The sequence below is a fragment of the Podarcis tiliguerta genome (genome assembly GCF_965153285.1).
Source record: "Podarcis tiliguerta genome assembly, chromosome: 6".
Lineage (NCBI taxonomy): Eukaryota > Metazoa > Chordata > Lepidosauria > Squamata > Lacertidae > Podarcis > Podarcis tiliguerta.
This window is the reverse complement of record NC_139539.1, coordinates 17,399,695-17,422,333: the sequence shown is the minus strand read 5'-3', so window position 1 is coordinate 17,422,333 and position 22,639 is coordinate 17,399,695.

The window sequence follows — 22,639 nt, the reverse complement described above, 5'->3', positions numbered from 1 at the left end:
TATCTATCTATCAATCATCTATCATCTATCATCTGTCTATCTATCATCTATCTATCATCTATCAATCTAATTTATTATATATATCTAATTTATTATATATAAATATTTTCTTAAAAACTGGGATATGATTCTGCCCTTCCATATGTGTGCCATGGAAGATTTTTTTGGGGGGAGGGGGCAATTCAACATCATGCCCAGATCACCCCCTTCCTCCTTTCTCCACACTGTCCCTATTTTGTTCAACATCCAGCCTGAATAAGAGTCATGGAGAACTCAAAATCTCACTATTTGTGACATTTTGCTTGGTCCTAATAAAGGCATTGCCCTACTGTGGCTTCTTAAAATGTCCAAAGGTAAAAATATCCCTGTGGCACTGTGGCACACAAGACAGAATTAGACTGCACAGATCCACTGACCTTCTCCAAAATGAAGAACCAGGTTTCTCGCTGGGATGTACGCCTTCCAGACATTTTGTTGCGGCATCGGCCAGTGACTGCAGATTCAGTTCACAGTTTTCCAGGAAACAGCCAAGCTTGTCACCGCTACACATTTACCTGCCTATTCCCAATCCCTACCCTGATGGAATCTGATAGGCACTCCATGAAAGAAAATGGGCAGTTCCTAGAATATCCAAGCAAAGACACAACCAAATCAGAACAATGAACGCTCTAAGTGTTTCTCCTAATTTACAGCGCAGGTGAAACCAGGGAAACAATGGCCAGAGCAAGAGCAAGAAACTAACCTACTGATTCTTGCAAAAGAATATTGCATTAACTCTGCCCTCGGGTGTTCATGTTTATGTTCCCTGCTTTGTGTTAAGGAAAATCAGTGGAGATATCCTCATTTCCTTGGATGGCGGGTGGACAAGGTACACACTGAATGAGCACATTTAAGTTGCACAAATGCAGAATCCTGTGGCCAGTGTCTTACATAGGAAGCTGGTGTGTTCTGAGTTGGGCCATGGCTCCATCTAGTTCTGCATTGTTGAGGCTGAGCAGTTGTGGCTCTCCTTGATTTCAGACAGGACATTCCCAGTCCTAGTTGGAGTTTGTTAACCTCCAAAGCTTTGAAAACTTTCTTAGTGCACCCAAATTTTGCTGAAAGGCACAATGCAACCTTTTATGTAGATTATGGGTGGAATTCAATGTAGTACTTAGTGGTGTGTGAAGAATGAGGTCTACTTGTGTAATAGGACTGCTCTCCCTCCTACCCCAATGTGCAACCCCACAAAACCTATTTTGGATTTCCCCCCAACCACAGCAGATTTAGGGGGTGCAGATGAGAGGGTTGAATAGTCTTGCTGTGCAAGTGGATCTTGTTCCAGGCACGGAACAGCTTAGCAGAATCCTGCCCTATATAAGCTATTAGGATAAATTCCTCATATACACGTTTATCTTTGATTAGGTCCCATTGGGGCTTACTTCTGAAGAAAGGTGCACAGGATTTCACGGTTAATCTCTGAATGTACAATTAAAAGCCCATCGCAAAGCCATGCAAATGTCATCTCAAAATACAAAGAAATTATGCCAGTGGAGAAGAGACGTGATTGAATGGGGGAGGGAAGAGGGGAAAGAATCGATCTTTCATATTTTACATCTGTCTTCAAATACAGAAAACAAAAAGTGGCATTCCTTGGACAGCCACCCCATTTTTCAAGTGCCAATGTCAAGTTCTGTTTCCCCCTCCTTTAAGGAAAAAAAAATGCCAAAGAAGATTCCCATCCATCATTTCTGATAGGGAGTATCCATCATTCTTGAAGCTGCATTGTTTTCAAGGTTGTCAGGGAGTGGACAGGAATCAAGAACCCATTCCACCCCTGAAATGTTCAGGGTCATGTATTGCCCATCCAGAGAGGGGACAGAAATCCCCATGGGGTGTGTATGGAGAAGACATTCTTCTCTGAAGTAATCTCAAAAACTAGAATGAGGATTCTAAGTCACGTGCTTCAAGAGACCTCACTGCAGAGCTGAACTAGCCTGAGTCATGTTTCTTGCAAGTGTAGGGCATGTGAGAAGGAAAACAAACCCTGTTGTTGCAATATAAATTTCTCCTCCTTGAGTCATCCTCCTTTATTCACTCCTACAAGAGGTAATGATGGCCACCAACTTGGTTGGCTTTGAAAGAGGATTAGACAAAGTCACAGAGGATAAAGCTATAAATAGTTACTAACTCTGATGGCTATATTCTAGCTCCGCTCTTGGAGGAAGCAATGCTTCTGAATTTACAGTTGCTGGAAACTGCAGGTGGGAGGAGCACTTTTGCAATCCGGTGTTGCTTGTGGACTCCCTAGAAGTATCTGGTTTGCCCCTTTGAGAACAAAATGCTGGATTAGAAAGGCCTCTGGCAAGATGGGCAAGCCTTGGATTACCTTGGAAACCACCCACTAGAACATACGAAGAGCCTGCTGGATCCTGCCAATGCACCATTTAGTCCAGCATCCTGTTCTCACTTTGGCCAACCAAACAACAACAACAACAACAACAACTTATTATTATTTATACCCAGCCCACTTGGGCAGCTCCCAACAGAATACAGTTGTACCTCTGCCTATGTATCCCTCTGGATACGTAAACTTTGGCTTGCGAATGTGGCAAATGCGGAAGTGTATACTTCCAGGTTTCACCACACACATGCGCAGAAGTGCTCAATTGCGCCGTGTGTACGCAATAAAACTTCAAACATTAAAAACTTCCCTAAACAGGACTGCCTTCAGGTGTCTTCTAAAAGTCAGGTAGTTGTTTATTTCCTTGACATCTGATGGGAGGGTGTTCCACAGGGTGGGTGCCACTACCAAGAAGGCCCTCTGCCTGGTTCCCTGTAACCTCATTTCTCACAGTGAGGGAACCATCAGAAGGCCCTTGGAGCTGGACCTTAGTGTCCGGGCTGAACGATGGGGGTGGAGACGCTTCTTCAGGTATGCTGGGATTAGACAATTAGATTAGATGCCTGTGGGAAACCTGTGAGCAAGACCTGAGCACAAGAGCACCCTTCCACTCAATGGCTTCCAGCAACTGGTATTCAGACGCATTCATGCCTCTGACCACTTGGGACAGAAATTCCATAAATGTCATATTATGCCAAATCCGTCATTTTGCAAACAGGCCTGAACACTTTCTTCTTGTGTGCTTTCTAGCAACTGGTGTTCAGAAGCATTACTGCCTCTGGCCATTTAAGCAGAGCCCAGTTGTCATGACTAGCAGCCATTGATACCCTTGTCCTCCATGAACTTGTATAATCCTCTTTTAAAAGCATCCAAGTTGTTGCCCATCGCTGCATCTTGTGGGATCCTAAGTCCCATGACCTTCAGCAGAGTGTAGTCCCCATTGCCTTGTGCTGAACGGAGATTCCTGTCAGCTTATCCTTTTCTCTTTTTTAACCACAGCCACGAATTATGACTGAGCCAAAGAAACATTTTCAGCTTAGCAGTCTTAGGGTGTCACATGGAGGATGCCAAGCAAGTACAATTGTTGTGGCTTAAGATGAAAGCAGTTTCATGCCGCCAAGTCTAAGTGATAAATAATGCCTTAGAATGCTGCCCCTTACAATTAGGCAGGCAGCCTAAAGAGTTAATAGAGCCTGCAATTATTGTTCCCTACAATCACAGGACTTTTTGAGACCCTGCACATTCAAATTAAAAGGAAAATGGCTCCCCATGCACAAGTAAGCATGATAAGTAAGTACAGCAAAGAGCAGGAGGATTTAATTGATTGAAATTATTATTAAATAATCAAGAATGTGATACAATGGTCTATCCAGATTCTTGCAGTTTTGACACCATAATTAGTGCAGTCGGGTCTGCCAGTACTTTCATTCTAATGCATTACATGTTACGGAGAATTTTCTTTAGCAGCAGAGCCGATAGACTGCAGAATGAAACGTGCTTAAAATGATTAACTGGAGAACGTGTGCCATGATGACGTCCACTCAGGAGACAAAACAAAGGCTTGGATATGTGTAGGGATGTCCACTTTGGATCTGAAAAAAATCTGGAGAGCCAGGCAAGACAGAGGCTAGGACATCTTGGGTGGCTGGTCTTCACAGCTGACTCTACCATGCCACCATGTTGCTCTGACATCACCAACCCTGCTTCCCTTGTCTCAAAGAATATGCGAGTCTTTACTGTGCCTCAGAAAGGCAGTTCACATGCCATACCATGTATGACATGTCTATTCAGGCTTACCTTTCACCCCATTTCCTCTCCTTTGAGCTTCACCCTTGTGCAAATTAATTGAAACAAAGCATGTTTTCTGTGCCACATTGATCAGTCTGTCAAGCACCCACAAAAGAAGATATTTTGGGGGTGCTTCAGTTACTATGGTGTCGGAAGCCGGCAGCCAATAGAAGGAATGATGCGCTTGCCACAATATATTGAGGTTCTACGAAAGAGAGTTATTCCAGAGCTGGAAAAGAGGTATCCTGACGGTACTGGGATTTTGCAGCAGGACCTAGCCTCCTGCCACACATCAAAAGTGGTGAAGAAATTCATGACAAAGCAGCAAATATAGTGGTACCTCGGGTTACATACGCTTCAGATTACATACGCTTCAGGTTACAGACTACACTAACCCAGAAATAGTACCTCGGGTGAAGAACTTTGCTCCAGGTTGAGAACAGAAATCATGCTCCAGTGGCACGGCAGCAGCAGGAGGCCCCATTAGCTAAAGTGGTGCTTCAGGTTAAGAACGGACCTCCAGAACGAATTAAGTACTTAACCCGAGGTACCACTGTACTTGATTTTGCCAGGGAATTCCCTGGACGTAAATCCCATTGAGAATTTGTGGGCTATATGCAAAAGTCGCCTCCGTGCTGTAGACTGTATGACTACAGAGAAGCTCATTCAGGCACTGATTCAAGTGTGGTACAGGCATCCGAAAATCAACAGTGACTGTTCGAAACTAGTAGACTCCATGCCAAACCATGTTCAAATGCTGCTTAAAAATAGCGGAGGTCATATCCGTTACTCATGTACGTATATGTGAGTTTTGTACATGTATATGTGAGTTTTGTACAATAAACTACTGTACTAAATTCATTGTTTGTTTCAATTAATTTGCACAAGGGTGTATGCGTTCTTCCAAACAAGAAATCATATGAATATGCCTTAACAACTATTTCACCCTGAGGTCACCTCTAATAGCACTTGGGGATTATTCTATTTGTTTCCCCCAAATCCCATTTTGTAGTGATGTTTGAGGATTAGTATGAAGCGATCGATCTATGGCCTGTTCATCGTATTTGCCAAGTAATTATTACCGGTAATTATATTACTGTTATTATTTCTACTTGTAACCTTTCATGAACGTAAACATTCAAATGGGATCTGCATCTTAGTGGCAGCAGCATCATACAACTAGGAATCTTGCTGTGTTAAATGCAATCTGGAATGAAAGGATATGAAAAATAATTGGATGAAAAACAAGAATTGGCATTCTTATCACCATTATTTGCATGAACTAGCAGAAAACCCTCAAGTTTTGGAAACTGAAAGGGGAATATATATATATATATCCAGTCCCTTCTCCTTTGCAACTTAAACTAATAAACAAACCAAGAAACGACAGCATTTCTGCAGCCTGCAATGTGGAGGGGGCTAGAGAGCTGGTAATTTTATTGCGAGACCATCAGGAACAAGTGGAGTAAAAACTATTCTGATCACTTGAGAGGAGAGGTAAATTAATGGCAATGACATTGACCAGCCTGCAAACGATGTTCATTGATTATTTTAATTTTCTTTCTCTGACACTCAGTTAAATGCCTATTGGTTTAGTCTTCAAGGTAAATAAAAGGTTATTTTCCTCATTTATTTTTATTTTTTTTAAAAAAAACAACAACTGGGCAATTGCATGACTGGATTGTGATCTAGGCATAGATTGTTGGAACAATTAAAACAAGAGCAACAAACTGGTCTGCTGGAGAAAATGCTGGTAATCACTGAATGTGGAAATGTGTGAAGCAGAAATAATTAGAGCTGTGCCAAATATTTTCCAGATTTGATTTTCAGGCAGCAAATACAAATTTCATTGGAGTAGAATTCCTCCCCCCCCCTCCCACATTGTGTGGTCGCCCCCCCCCCATCCCTCTGCCTCCCCCATCTCATTCCTGCCCATTGTTTCTCCTGAATGAAGTAGCTTGCTCCTGCCTTCATTAGTGATATCATAGAATTGTAGAAATGGAAAGGATCCCACAACTTCCCACAATGCAGGAATCTCAACACACAGTCCCCCATCCAATTTGAAACCATACAGGACCCTGCTTAGCTTTGGAAATGTGCTAGCAGTTTTATAGGCCTTCACTCTGTTCACCCACAGCCCCAAAGCAAATACCAGTTTGAGAAGAGGCATCTCCTACTATGTTTCAATGGGTTGAGAAAATTTGGTCCATAGTTGCTATATATCTCAGCCTAAAAAGGTTGGCTCTGTGGCTCCATTAAGTCCTGCTACCCACCCCGGCCAATTGTTTGATTCCCCAATACACGGCCACAAGCACACACACACACAATCGTGAGAAGAGTCTATTGGATCAGGGCAATGGCCCATCCAGTCCAGGATCCTGTTCTCAAAATGGTCAACAAGGTGCTGATGGGGAAGCCAAAAAAAGCAGAACTTGAGAATGTTGTTACCTGCTTTCAGTGTTATTTTATGGTGGAAAGTCTGGCGCAAGTTGTCCTAATAAACAAGCAATTGGAAGTATTTGAATTTTGGAACTAAACTTGCATGGGGATTGTGTTCTCCTATATTTCTTTCAGCTCCCGTGCATAATTGTTTTATCAAAGTATTTTTAATAGGTTTTCCATACATCTCTCAATTCCAGTGGCTTTCCTACACAATTTCTCCTCATATTTATATTGGTCCGTAAAGCTAACAGATCCCATACACCTAGGATTTAAAATCAGCTGGCTGGTACATCAATGTATCTTCAAAAGCTTGAGGAAAAATGGTTCTCAAGCATACATTTGCTTTGCCAGCATTATGATTTGTTACCCATCTTGTGGGTTTTTAAACAGAGACCTGTACTTAGTCTTCAAATTAATGGCTCTGCAGTATATGTATGGGTAAAAACATTCAGTACAATGTACATAATAGTTGCATTTCTGTGATATACATACTTGGTAAAAGCTTTCCCATTTTCATCATTCAGACAGGTATAATCTAATAAATCGTGAATGGGAAATAGCAGAGGGATAAAGGGTTGGGGGAAGAGAAGATTTTGCAGCAGGTTATACAAAAAGTCTTGAATATGTCCAGTTGTACTATATTTTTCATCATTTATCTGTGATCAGTTTGGCGCAGGAATATGCAGAATAGGTTATCTCCCTAAATTCATGCAGGTAGCAAGGACAAAAAAATGGGGTGCCAGAAAGAGATGGGGAGAGAGAAGAGGGTGGCAGAGAAAGGGGAAAGGAAGGGCAGAGAGGTCCTGTCCACTTTTGGTTTTGGTCACACCCATCTGTGGCTGCATCCTTGCCCACTGCCAGCATGCAACTCTGGACAAATTAGCCCCAAGGGAACGTTGCCCTCAACAGAAAAAAGGTTCCTCATTCATTTATTATACTGAGAACCCTGATGCTTGTAATATCAGCAGTTATTCAGAATACAGAGAAATACCGTACAGGTATGGTCTGTATGACACCGTAATCATTATGGGATAGTACTGAAATGAATTGTGGCACAAATGCAAAACCCCTTTTGAAATTTAGACACAAGTGAAACCTAAACAAACCCTACATTTTAAGTCTAGATGGTGAATCTTAGGGTAAATTTCAGCACGTTGGCATTTAGTTGATTGCAACACCACTAAATCCAACATTACCCACAATGCTTCCCATAGCTACCTAAGCCCTTGGTCCACCACGCTGGAGGGTTTGGAGCCAGCATGGTGTTAAGAGCAGTGGAGTTGTAATCTGGTGAACCGGGTTCATGTCTCCGCTCCTCCACATGCAGCTGCTGGGTGACCTTGGGCTAGTCACACTTCTCTGAAGTCTCGCAGCCTCACTCACCTCACAGAGTGTTTGTTGTGGGGGAGGAAGGGAAAGGAGATTGCTAGCCACTTTGAGACTCCTTTGGGTAGTGATAAAGCGGGATATCAAATCTATACTCCTCTTCCTCTTCCTCCTCCTCCTCCTCCTCCTCCTCCTCCTCCTCTTCTTCTTCTTCTTCTGTGAGACAGAGGGGTCCTTCCACCAGTGGGAAGGCTCCATTGCCATCAAGGTAGCCAAGCCACCCTGAGAAAGCATAGATGGTACCCCTAGTGGTATCCCCACTGGTTACAGCCAGCATAAAGCCCCAGATCGGATGCTCTGGAGGTGGCGAGGCAGCAGAGAAGAGGTGGAGCTGTTTGGCCAAGGATCTCCTTGATCCTAAGCTGGCCAAGCAAGCCACAAGTTTTAACTGGAGACCCTACACAGGCCCTGTTTGCTGAGACATTGTTGGAGTCCCAGAACAGAGAAGTGCATTCATCTGCTCAGAGAAGCTCAGCTTAATATAGCAAGGAACAGTAGATGCACATCAATTTCCTTTCACCCTGCTTATTTAGAATGTCTGGAAAAGGATGCTACATAGTTTCAAAGCATGCTGCCCTATCTACGAAAATTGTCCAATACCTTAAAGGGTGGTGACAAATTGATTGTTTTTAAAAATAAAAAAATACCTAATTACTTTGTTGTAAGTAGGAACTGCATCAAATCCAGCTTTTTAAATTTAATCTTAGGACTTTACAACTTGCGCACAGCAAATGGAAACTATTTATATTTCAAGTCCCACGTGATAGGATTATTATCTGGAAACCTGCTCATAAATGTTTTGGCAACTGACATCAAAAACTAACTTCAGAAATGGAAGACATCAGGATGAAAACTGTTCAGATCATGTTATTGATTAGCATCTTGTCTCATCCGGTAAAACTGTCTTTTGTAAGAGGCAACTTGCGATGCATTATCTCTCAACATTTCTGCAACACGTTTTGCTAATAATAAATGAACACCAACTGGCAATAGTTAGAAACAGAAAATACCTTTTCTTATCACCAGATCTGGCTCCGATGTAAAGCAAAAAATGTGACTCATATCACAGATTGAACCCATCCTATTCCTGCCTTCACAGAACTGAAATAGATATTTGTTCCTTTAAATATCTTAATGGCATAAGGTTTGTTTTAAATTAAATGGGTATATATCATTTGAGTTGCATAATCTAAAACTTAATAATCTCTAGATTAGCACATAATGGACAGTAAGATAATGGAAAAAGATTTAAAATTTTAAAGCATGTGGAGTATTAACTAGGCCCCTTATTAAAAATCAAATTGTCTCAAGTTGCAGTAAGGCACGGGTGAGTGTTTATTAACAAAGAGGAATCAAGTATTGGAAAAAGCAATCTAAGTAGGTCCACCAACAGAACTTGCAGAATAACAGAAGTATAACAAAAATAGCACAACTGCACAATCGCAGCAGGCAACTGGGATTTCTATTTCACAAAGCATAAAAGAACAGGCCTTTTGGATATAGAGCTACTGGAAATAGACACAATAATGCAAAGGTGTGGCAATGAACATGAAGGTGTCCAGCATTTGGACCAAATAGTAGAAAACGCAGCAGATTTAACATTAATGCTAAAGTGTGCAGAGAAAGTAAGAAAATACATATGCAGACTGCAGAAACAGGCTTGCAAGGGAAAAAACCAGAAAGCTAGTTTTAGACATCAGCAGGACGGAACCCACAAAACACTGGGTTTGTTCAGACAATCATATCCGGATTTACAACACTAAGATATGTATGGGCCTTTTTCACACCTGGAACCCCTTTGTTCCTTACTTCATGCGGACCACAATTAAACCAGAAAGTCTCTAATTAACAGTAGCTTCTTATTTTGTGTTCTTTAAATGAACACAACAAACTTATGGCCATTAATTTCAATGGGTCTGCTACGCTGAGAACAGCTTAGTTGGATTAAAGCTGTGATTGCCAGACAGGGCTGTCTTAACTATAGACATTAGGGGCGTGGGGCAACTGGGCGCCAGGCTCTCAGAGGTGCCAGGCCGAGAGTCTAGGGCCTGAGAGTTGAAGTCCAGGGAAGAGCCTGCCTGTTGGAGCGCTGCGGCAGGCTCTTCTGCTGCAGGCGGCTTTGCGTCACGAGTTTGGGGGTGAGCGAGCCAGCGAGGTGCTGAGGCGGCCGGCCAGTTCTGCCTGCCTGCACGTCTGGGATTGGCATAGGGCTGTGGAGAGGCCCGCCCAGAGCGCGCTGCCCACCCATAAGGCACCTGGCCTAGTGCTGTCGCCTTGTGCTCCTCTGTGCCCTACTCACCTGGGGCTGAGTGAGGCGCTGAGGCTGCCTGCCAGGTCTGCCCTGCCTTTGCGCCTCGGTGGCCAGCCCAGAGCGCGCTGCCCCCCCAAGAGGTCGACAACTCTGGGCAACCTGGGGGGCGCCAGGCAGATTTTTGCACCCTGGCGTCGCATATGCTTAAGACAGCCCTGTTGCCAGAAGAGCCAAAATAGAGGAGAAGAGGAGAGTCTCTCTCCCCACTGCTCATTTCATGTGCCTCCAACATGCTTTCAACACCATTGATGAGCACAGATCTGCAACACCATGAAGGGAAAAGCTATTTGAAAGGAGTTTGGGGGCACACAGGAAAAGCCTTAAGCACTCCCCCTGCCCTGCCCTTTCTTTGATGCAAAGCACCCCCTTCTAATGGTCATTTGCAAAAATGGAGGGGCAACCAGGGCTTCATTACATGGAGACAGTTTATTCCTGCATGTATCACTACAGATGCCAGCTGTTTTTAATTGCATGACTATATTGTTGTATATGCTGATGGGCAGGTAAGAAATCTTATACATACATATGCGTTTGAAACAAAACTGGCAATTAATAGCAGCCTGGAACGATTATGCCCATGCACATAGGATTGTGGTAACACCATCAATGGGTCCCTACAGTGCTTTATTTTGCCCTTATTTTGTTCCTGGTTTTCTGTTAGGGAGACTATTTACATATTGCCAAAAGAGAGGAAATGCATCAGAGAGAGGGGTGTGTGGGTGGTATGTGCATGGCAAGTGATATGTAGATGCAATTCATAGTGGCCAGTTCCATCACACTGGGAGCTGACCATAGGAGGCGCTGCAACAATCACATAGTGAATTGAGCAGAGAAGAAGATGGTGTGTGTGTGTGTGTGTGTGTGTGTGTGTGTGTACCAAATTTCGGCCTTGAACAGGGCACTGCCAAAATTTGAAAGATGAAATTTTGCCCCTGGTGTGTAACCTGCTGGAGAGTCTGATACCCAGGAACTAACTTTTGATGGGCTGCTTCAAAGCCTCTACTCTCTTTCTTTGTATGGGCTATTCCCTTGAACTAGACAGCCCTTCAAGTGGGGCTTTTTGTGGCAGAAATTTCTTATTCTATTGTGTCTTACCAAGTGCCTTGAAAACATTTACATTCTCAGCCATAGGATATCTTGCTGGTGCCAAAAGTCTTCTCAACTATTAAGGGAATGTAACAAAAGCCCAGCTAATATAATTTTCCTTTTTATCTTTTTAAAAAAACTTGTTTGGAGGAGAAGGGGAAAAAACCACCCATTTTTGTTTGTTTCCTTGGAACGGAAGAAATTTATGTAGAAATCCATTCTTCCCCAGGCCGCCTCCTTCATAAATCCATCAGCGATGAAAAAGTGCTCTTGACCTTTATCACCCCTTTTAATTTAGGCGTCTTGATATGCTTGTAGTCTCTTTTAACATCCACCGGGGTTTCCTTTTCACCTTAACATTCTTGTTTAATGGTTTCTGTACAATTAAGGAATTATGAAGGTGCACATCAATATGCCAGTGGCAAATTTATGACGGCTGTATATCAACAATGTTGCAAGTTTGTGCCACAAGTCTGATTTAAAATGATAGGAGTGCTTTACCCCTGCACTGATGGCATTACTTCATTACAGGTCAAAACAAAGGATCACTCATTTTGTAAAATAACAATTTAACAAAACCATTTTTCCTGCCCTTTCACAGAGAGCTTTGAACAAAAGAGACCAATTTGGGAGGTGTAAATACGCTGTAATAGGTGCAAAATTCATTTCTTTTCTTTGGGGGTAGATTCCTCAGAGAGTTCTACATTCTAAATGTATATTGATTTTATAACACATTAAGTTTCATGTCTTCCCTCAATGGATTTTGGGAATTGTAGGTTGGTGCTTTTGCAGGGAGGGAGGTGTCCAATAGAGATTCCTAAAGACCCTCCCTCAAAATCCATCACTTCCAAACTTTGGGGGGGGGGGGATCATGAATGGGTATTAAATCAACCTGAAAGTAACAGTTCAGGCATGCCCACAGTTTTCAGAAGGTGAATTAGGGATTCCCAAGGGCATTTTCAGCACCAAACCATGTAGTATTTAACTGAAGAAATTGCTGTTAGCGTAACCAGATGGAATGACCATTGGGATTCTGTTGAGTTTATGCATTGGATGCTAATGAGAGGCTGTTGTGACTGGTGATGCTCACTAGCTAGCTGGTGCAGAGTGAAAACCAGCTGAGAGATGGTTCCAAGGCAGTGTGAATCGAAGCAGAGAAGAAGACTTTTACTTGGAAACAACAACTGCAGAGACAGCGGAGAACTGGACTGTTGCCCAAGAGATGAATGGAAAGGTCATAAATTATAAAAAGACATAGGTGCATCGTTGCTGTTTTTTATAAGCACAGAACACATTGTTGATAACCTAAAGGTAAAAGTGAAGGATCATTTTCGTAATAGCTTTGAAGCACAATGCCTATTTTAGGCTTAAAGACCAGTCAGTAAAAGGGTTTCATTAGAAGAGTCTATACAGTAACCAAAAATGTGAAAGAGAAGTTAACTGAAGACTAATCTGAAGATGGTATTGATAGCATACCCGCCAACATGTCAAAGGCAGAAGCCAGGATGTCATCTTCTGGGAAGCCATCTTCCCGTTTTTTTCTCACAAGAGCACGGAGGCCATTTTGGGGAGCACGATACTGCACAATTTCATGCCACTATCCTACCCTGGAAAAGTTATTTTCCCAGGTACGAGATCGCTGCCCCAAAATAGTGCTTTTTCGAGAAGAAATTGCAAAGCGAAATGGCCGTTATGATATCCCGTAAGAAAAAACAGGATGTCCCTGTTTTTCCAGGACAGTTGATGAGTATGTGATAGTACTTGGCCAAAAATGCCCCCCCCCTAATTTTCATGATGTCATTTGTCTCCTACAAGAGGAGGCCGTTTCAGAGAATGGAGCAGGGGGGCTATAGAACACTTAAGCAGTGTGTAGTCAAGTGACTCCCTAGAGCAGGAGTGGTGGACCTCAGCTTGTGGGCTGATGGTAGCCCTTCAAGCCACTCTATCAGGTCACTCTCCCTAGGCCATTCCTCTTCCTCAGGCAACCCCCCCCCACCTGCTTATCAGGCCCCGTTCTGCACTTTCCTACAATGCTTTTGCCTCTGTGACTCTGATGGTGTCTCTTCCTTCCATGGAGGATAGAGAGGGATACATGATTGTGTGTAGAAAGAGTTATGCCAGTTGTTTTTGTTTTTGCCTAGAAGGGAATGTGACTCTTGGGGTTAAGGAAGGCTTCCCATCCCCAAACTAGAGATGCTTCTGAAGCATGCATGAGCTATGAGACCTGGGGTAGATCTACACTCATGGTTTTCAATGTTAAGGAAGGGTTAAGAAATGCTTTTGATAACATAAATGGACAAATGACGTCCTACTTTTTATGTTCATAATGAGTTATTACCTTGTCTTTTTACTGCTTAATTTTTAATCGTTTTATGCTGCTATATTGGTGAAACACTGCTCATACGTCCCTATGTAGTGTTTTACCTTTTTTATATTTTCACTGCATTCAAACTCCGACCCGCCTCCAATGGTATTTGAGGGACAGATAACAAAGGACACGGGGGGAGGGAGAATTACAATGTGACACCAGACAGAGGAGCAGAGCAACCAGCAACCAGCAGCTGGCAAAAAAACCCCCAGCCTTTTAGAAAATGGTGTGCCAAGGTATTACTTACATGTGATGGAAAAAAACCCAAGGTTACAAAACTTTTTAATTAACAAGTATACCCTGTGATGTTTTAGAATGACACATCTAATGTTGTTCTAATACGGGGAAATAACGTTAAACAGGTCAGTGTAGACCCAGCCCTGGACAATAAAATGGCCGCCATTGCTCATGAAATGAATGCTTAAGCCCTGGTTATTCTCATGGATGAGACACAGTCCCTTTGCTTTCCGACCAGCTTTGGCTCAAAGTCTGTTCGCAGAAGTCTGGCATTGTTCTGCTGCAGCTGTGCTCTGGTCTTCATTTGATTTGATTTCATAATAAATTATTAAGTCTATTGACAGAGCAGCGAAAGAACTTGAGGGGATAGTGGGAAAGGAAAAGAAAGAAAGAAAAGGAGGGGGAAAATCCCCCCTCAAAACAAAGGTCTGCTTTATTCAGGAAGAATATCCTCTCAACGACTTACCCGTCTATTTGTTTAGAAGAAGCCCAAGAGCTGTGGCAGTTTCCCTTTGCTGAGCTATTTGTGTTTCTGCAGAATTAGTAATTGGAGAGGGAGTGCCGTTAATTCCCATTTCCCCATTTAAAACTTATGGTTAGGTACTGCATCAAACTGAACAGAACGCATAGTTATGCTCAGTGACAGTCGGTTTACCCATTGCTCGATGGTCTTATTAAATTGAATTTTTAATGGGCTGTGTGGAACATGGCGAGATCTGAGGCACAGGCAGCTACTCCTGGAATCTATACAGTATTATTATTTCTTTCTCTCTCTCTCCTTCACTTGGGCATTTTGTTTGGGGGCTTTACTGTCTCTCCATCAGTTCCTGATCACACTCGATGCATTTATCAAAACACACACTGTACATTTAAAGCACGTGACTTGCCTAAAAAGAACCCCGGGAACTGTAGCTTGTTAAGGGTGCGGGATTGGTAGCGCTGGATAGCCTAACTACTGTTGTCTATGCTCTGATAAGCTCAAGGTTCGATTACTGCAATGCCTTATACATAGGGCTGCCTCTGAAGACAGTTCAGAAACTTCAGCTAGTGAAGAATTCAGCGGCCAGGTCGCTCACTGGAGCAAGACGGTTAGAGCATATTACACCAATCGTGGTCCAACTGCAGTTTTTGGGCCCAATTCAAAGTGCTGGTTTTGACCTATAAACCCTTAAATGGCCCAGGACCACAATACCTCAAGGACCGTCTCTTCCCATATGAACCTACCCAGTCCCTGAGATCATCTTCAGAGGCCCTCCTCGTGTGCCTCCTCCTCAACAGGTCCAGAGCAGCTCTCCCCAGTGAAGTTCACATGGCGCCTTCATTATACACAGGCAAAAACGTTCCTTTTTAACCAGGCCTTTGGTTGATCTTATTGACATCCAATACCCTTTGAGAATGTGGCTTGGGGGGGGGGGTATTGCTTTTGGATTGATTTTATGTCTTGTGGTCTTGTTGTGAACTGCCCTGAGACCTCCAGGTATAGGGCGGTGTATAAGTTGAATGAATAACAACAACAACAACAACAATAAATGTTGGGGAAGGGAACAGTATAGGTTGAAATTTTATCCCCTGTAAGTTCTTCCCTTTGGTGAGAGTTTATTGGCAAGGCTTTTGTGTATGCATCTGGGTTCCTGAGAGCTCAGATCCAAACTTCTTTTTCAGTATAGGGCTCAGTTCCACAATATGTGAAGAAATAATGAGGACTTAGCCGCAGACTTCTGGGGTGTGGGGAAAAGGTTTTCAGCTTACAGAGTATCTCAAGGAATCCAATGTAGCACTAAGGAGATGGCTGCATAAAAATTGTTAGTACTTTCATATACTTCTCTTGTCTCCTCACAAAGGAAACATTTTAAAGGCTTTGCCCAAGTGAACCTGCTGCTGCTTATGGAAAACAGGGAGATTCAAGCTAAACTACTTCAGGTTCAAAGAAGGCATTGAAAGAAACACTTATTAAATACTTCAGCAGAAAAACTTCACTGAACTCCGTTTCCAGTTGGAAGCCATTAAAAATTTGGTGACTGGTTTTCTATTTGAAAAAGTTATTAATCTACAGAGAGCCCATGATTATGTGTGAGATTTGTACTTGATATCATTTAATTTTGTTCCAATTATTCCCGTAAAAAAACAATTAAGAAAATGAATAATTATAAAAGTAAGGTCAACTCAATTTTCCCTAGTAATGTTTTTAGTTACTAGACTCATTATCGCTAATTTCTTTCATAATCTTTGCCATCTAACCCCATTTGTTTCATTTATAAGTAGCGAAAAGTGAGCATCATGAAACTTCGGTAAAAACAAAGCAGCAAACCATGTCGTTCTTGTGATTTCCTGAGAAAGCAATTATCCCTTGTTAACCTTTATGGGAAGAACTCTTTGGATTATTCTTAATATAGTTATTAAATGCTTCAGACTGAAATCCCTCTCCTTCCATGTGTTATCACAATTTCTGAACATTAAAACTAAATGGACTTTTAAAACTCCATTTTCTCAGGCTTAGTGGCAAAACTACTTGGCTTAGTCTGACATAACAGTGTAAAACTTGATGCACTGTAAGCATTAAATTGTTTTCAGCGGCCGGTCTGCAGGGAAGAAATTTCTACTGAAAGGAAAGCAGAAACTTCAGGTATATTTCAAGCATTTGCAGTACCAGAATTCTCCGTGGCCTGCATTTCTACTGAACACACTTACTTGGGGAAAAGCACCATTAAACTTCATGAGACTTATTTCTGAGTAAACATGCATGCGACACATCACTCTGAAACCCACAGAGCAGGCTGCAAAGTTGTTCGTGGACAACTGGGCTGTGTTGAATTTTCATGGGATCTATCCCTTACCGTGAAAGGTGAGAATTTGTGTGTTTGCCCTTTAATCTAAATGTGCAGAGCTCCCTGTGAAGAGATCAGTTGTTAAATAACTCTGTAAACTGTACCTCTGGTGAGGTACAGAACCCTTAACAAACTATACTTCCCAGGACTCTTTGGGGGAAGCCATGACTGTTTAAAGTGATGTGATACTGCTTTAAATGCTTAGTGCAGATGGGGCTATAGAATCGCAGAGTTAATGGCTTACGAGGCAACCTCCTTGTCTAACTAGCCACTCAGTATGGGAAATCTAGAGCAGGGGTTGCCAACCATTTTTGGGACCAGGGGCACATTTGGAACACAGGGGGAAAATAAAGCAACACTCCTTAAAATAGGAGAACAATCAACTCCCAGCTTCCCCGCACCCCAAACCAAGAAGGGGCTAGTTTGTCTCCCTCCCTCATAACACTAGAATTTGCAGGTGTACAATGAAGCTGAATGTTGGAAGATTCAGGGCAGATGAAAGAAAGGAAGGACTTCACATAGTGCATTGTTAAACCACGGAACTCACTCCCCCAGGAGGTCATGATTCAAATTCAGTACGTATGCCTCTGAATACAAGTTGCTGGAAATTGCAGGCAGCAGACTGCTGTTGCGCTCAGCTTCTGCTTACACGCTTTGTTGTTGTTGTTTAGTCGTTTAGTTGTGTCCGACTCTCCGTGACCCCATGGACTAGAGCACGCCAAGCACTCCTGTCTTCCACTGCCTCCCACAGTTTGGTCAAACTCATGCTGGTAGCTTCGAGAACACTGTCCAACCATCTCATCCTCTGTCATCCCTTTCTCCTTGTGGCCTCCATCTTTCCCAACATCAGGGTCTTTTCCAGGGAGTCTTCTCTTCTCATGAGGTGGCCAAAGTCTTGGAGCTTGCACGCTACTCACAGGCTTTTGCTTGGCCACTGTGAGAACAGGATGCTGGACCAGAAGGGTCATTGGCCTGATCCAGCTGCTTCTATTTATTGCTTCATGCTAAACATACTGACTTTCTTCAGTCTCTTCTTATAGCACTTGTTTTCCATACCACTATGTTCATTGACCTTCTCTGAACCCATTCCAGTTTGTCTATATATTGCTTAAAATGTGACGTTCACAACTGAGCACAGTATAATATGAGGTTGGGCTTGTACAGAATAAACTACTGTTGTTCAGTTATCTTTATCCTGCCCATCCTTAAAGAAGCAAGAGATGGCATATGCAAAACTCAGCTACTGTTAGCCTGTAAGCAGAAACTTTTCGAATAGTAGCACAAAAAGGTGCAAAACCTTCATGAGCATTGGCCCCCTGCCCACAGTTTTCATGTTAATCATATGCAAAATATGCTAATTGCATGCAAGTAAAATATGCATATGAATGGACACCCTTTGACTCATGCTACATTTCCTCTGGGGATTTTAAGTACTGAGTAAGTTGCCTGCCCTATCGCCTGTATTCTGTCTGATAACTCTCCTCTTACCGTTCCCCCAAAAGACAGCAATATGCTATTAGAGCTGTATGTGTCCATAACCATTTATGAATTTTAAAAGGAGAAAAATAAATCCCTACAAGATCTGAGTCATATTGCCTGGGAATTCATCATATGCTGGCACATATTACTTGTGAATTTTATTCAGTTCATTTAAAATTACTTCTAACACATAGCAATCAAGTTTAAGGAGTGCAAAGAATTCAAATGATCACCAGGCATCCAAGATTTCTCTAGAGACAGCTTTCAAATCATCAGCAAGGTATACTTTCCGTTAGGAATTGTACATTTTTTTTCAAAAAAAAAATAGATGTAATGACTGCATGGGCCTCAAAACAAGACAGGCATACACGTGTTGTGAAATCAGTTGACTCATGCATCTTAAGGAGGGCAGATATTATTTTTATTGCCCTTTTGAATATGGCCAAACCTTTTTGAAGGGGGACAAATAATGCAGTCAAACTGTTGCTGCAATTTCAAACATGGGGTATTGTCGTTAATGACTAAACTCAGCCTCTGCACAGGTGCTGAAAACTTAACAAGTTTATGAATACCTGTATGGAAGGGCTATTAATTCCTGTCTACAGTATGGCTTCTCCTAAGCCAGGGGTAGGGAATTTCCAGAGCCCATCAGCCCCTGATTCTGGATATCTCTTTGCCACAGACTCTCCCAGCTCACTAGGTTCTGTTATCGCTTCAGCTTCCAACACCTCCTCCTCCCAGTCTTCTTCCTCTGACCACTCGTCGTTGTCCCACCACCAATCTCCTGGCTGTGAGTCTTCTTCCCTTGAGAGTCCCCCGGCTGGTTCCTCCTAACATTCATCTGTGCCCAACCAGACACCCCTGCTCTAAAGTATGAATGTTAGGAGTGCCAAGGGCATGGGTAGGCAAACTAAGGCGCGGGGGCTGGATTTGGCCCAATCGCCTTCTAAATCCGGCCTGTGGACAATCCAAGAATCAGCATGTTTGTACCTGAGTAGAATGTGTGCTTTTATTTAAAATGCATCTCTGGGTTATTTGTGGGGCCTGCCTGGAGTTTTTACATGAGTAGAATGTGTCCTTTTATTTAAAATGCATCTCTGGGTTATTTGTGGGGTGTAGGAATTCGTTCATTATTATTTTCCCCCCAAAATATAATCTGGCCCTCCACAAAGTCTGAGGGACAGTGGACTGGCCCCCTGCTGAAAAAGTTTGCTGACCCCTGGCCAAGGGGCTGGGTGGGTGGGGTCAGACCCGGCCAGCACCATCTTGATCCCCTGGTCATCTTGATTTCCTCCCACATGTGCAAAATACACGCCTGCCTGGAGCGATAATCCCTGCTCAATGTGAATCTTTTGGTAGCATCTCATCAGCTACTGAAAAGCCACCTCATTTTCTTTTTACAAAGGCTCTGTTTCAATCAGGCCCAGCGTTGATTTATAACCAATAGCACTGTGTGGACTCAACAAGGAGAGATGGCAGACTAGTGAGAACAATAAGCTTGTTAATTTTTTTTTAACTAACAGTGCGTTGTTTAACTGTAATGACAGCAATAAAGCAAGAGATGTGAAGTTGATACAGTCACAACTGAATCGTAATGGATGAGATATTTACAGCAAAGCTGTTAAAACATTGAATAAAATATGGGGAACGAACAGGAGCAGATGTGGTTTTATTCTTCTGACTTGAAGCTTGTAAAGCAAGAGATTGTATGAGTAATAATCACAGGTTCTAGTTCACGGCGCATGAATAAATATTGATAGGGCCCTAGAGCTGAAACTTTCCAGATACAGAAATAACGTGAGAAAGCCCGCGCTTGCATTATGTATGACTAAGTTTAGACTTTTATGGCATCTGTGGCAGTATACATTTCAGATCATGCAGGTTAAATGCACATTTTTATGACAATGTTCCTAGGTAGAAAAATAATAATCACAAAGACTTTTAACAGAGGGTTGACTCAAAAGTTGCTCTAACAAGGGAGGAAATCTCACACTTTCCTTCTTCATGCTCCAGTGGAATTGATGTGCAAATAGAGTTCCAGGGTCTTAAAAGGCCTCTTTGGAGCTTTTCCTCTCCTTATTTTTATAGCGTATCTGCCATTAAATTAGGGGTGGCACTAGATTTGACCTGGTGGGCTGGATCCTTTTCTCTTCAAGCAAGGTTGACAGGTAGGTGGGACAATTCACCTGTCAGTTTTCTGATGTTATAATGAAAGTTGGCTGTGGCTTGCAGGATGGGTGTAGCTGGCCTGAAATGGCCTTGCTGACCAAGTGGAGAGGCCTGGTTGGTCTCAGGCTCTTTGCAGGGATAAACCAGTAATGTGTAGTGGTTAAGGTACTGGACTATGACTGGGGAGAGACCTGGTCTCAAATCCCTACTCAGTTATGAAGATCATGGGGTCATCTTTAGTAGGCTTTTTCTCTCTTTCAGTCTAACTTGTTCCACAGGATTCTTCTGAGTTTAAAATGGATTTTGGTGAGGGGCGCGTAGGCTGCCCTGAGCCCCTTGTGAGCAGAGCTGGGGGGAAATGCAATAAAAATCAGGCTTCTCCAGGTAATTAGTGAATGCTTGCCTTTGTACAACAGCCCAACAATTCTTATTTCAAAGACAAAAAAGGAAGCTATTTATCAGTTAAGGAGGATGCTGACACACGCACTTCAGACCAGATGTGATTATCCTCTGGAAAAGGGGTCACCAACCTTATTGGACCAGTGGGCACATTTGACATTCAGATGTCATGGGTGCTAGTCACAAAATGGCTGCTGCGGAGTATGTGGCATAACATAAAATGGCTGCCATGGTGATATGGTGTAACACAAAATGGCTGCCACATCTAAAATAGCAGGAAAAGAAACATGACCTATTAAATGTAAAATGGAGCAAAGTTGGAAGAAAGTAGAACCAACTCCTCTCCCCAGACACTGGGATCAGCATAAGCGGGCTTAGCCCTATCCCTATGGCAGATAAGAAAATGATTGAAATTTGCTGCTTGGCAACAAGCAAAGCTTTTCTCCTGGGGACCTGTTAAGGTTGCCTTTCACTCCTCACACTGAGTGGCATGACTCCTATTATACCTATATTACCCTCCAGGGCTTCTTGCAATAACCAGTCCTTCCCTCCTCATGTTATAATGCAACCTCCTTAAATACTGATGCGTATTAGAATAAATACACCACAGTCTAAGGCAGTATGCCTCAATACCTCAATTGGATAGAGTGTGGTTGTGCTTATGTCCTGCTTGTGAGATCATTCTAGCCTTCCTCTTACTTGCCTCCTCCCTCTATTCCTTTCCCCATCCTGATATTCTCCTTATATGGTGTTGTAACTAAGAATTACAACATTTTGGAGACACCCTGTCTGGCTATCAGATAGACCATTCTGAGCTACAGATCAACACAAATCTTTGCAAATTGATTTTGGGCAAGCCAATCTGCCCTGCAGTAATTTGTGGGTGCTTCAATCCAATTCAGGCAGAGTAAACATTGGCCCAAATCAGTCCAGTTCTGTTCATGATTCAGGCTTTGGGCAAATCTGGTGCACAAATCTACCACTTTCTCAGTATGCACCATAAAGGATTCAGCAATTGCTATTGGAGCTGCTATGACATGGCAGCCATGCAGACCCCCCACCTCTGCATTAATCAAGCTCAAGACACCAATGTATCATGCTTGGCAGGGTGTCAAAAATGTACCCTTTCTCCAAATGACCACACTGGTAGTTCATATGTATATATGCACATTTTGGAAATAATTACAAAATATAAACAGAAATACAGTGCATCTCACCAAAGTAGGGAAGACTTTGACCAGGTGCCTTATGTGGCTGCTCAGTCCACTCTCCAGGTACTAACTGTTGATGAACAACTTCAAGTTGTGGGCAACTCTCCCTGTTTTGAAGGTTCTTTATATTTAAACCAGCCTTGAACTCAACAGTCCTTCAAGCAAAGGACCATGTATGGTAAATAGACACAAGGCCACTATAAATCAATACTTTTGGCTGTGAATTTGCCTTACTTTTTTTTTTTCAAAAAAGAAACTTTATATGGGTAGAAGTATAATAATAATATAATAATTTTATTATTTACCCTGCCCAACTGGCTGGGTTTCCCCTGCCACTCTGGGCGGCTCCCAACAGAATATAAAAAGACTATAAAACATCAAACATTAAAAACCTCCCTAAACAGGGTTGCCTTCAGATGTCTTCTAAAAGTCAGATAATTGGTTATTTCCTTGACATCTGATGGGAGGGTGTTCCACAGGGTGGGTGCCACTACCAAGAAGGACCACTGCCTGGTTCCCTGTAACCTCACTTCTCACAGTGAGGGAACCACCAGA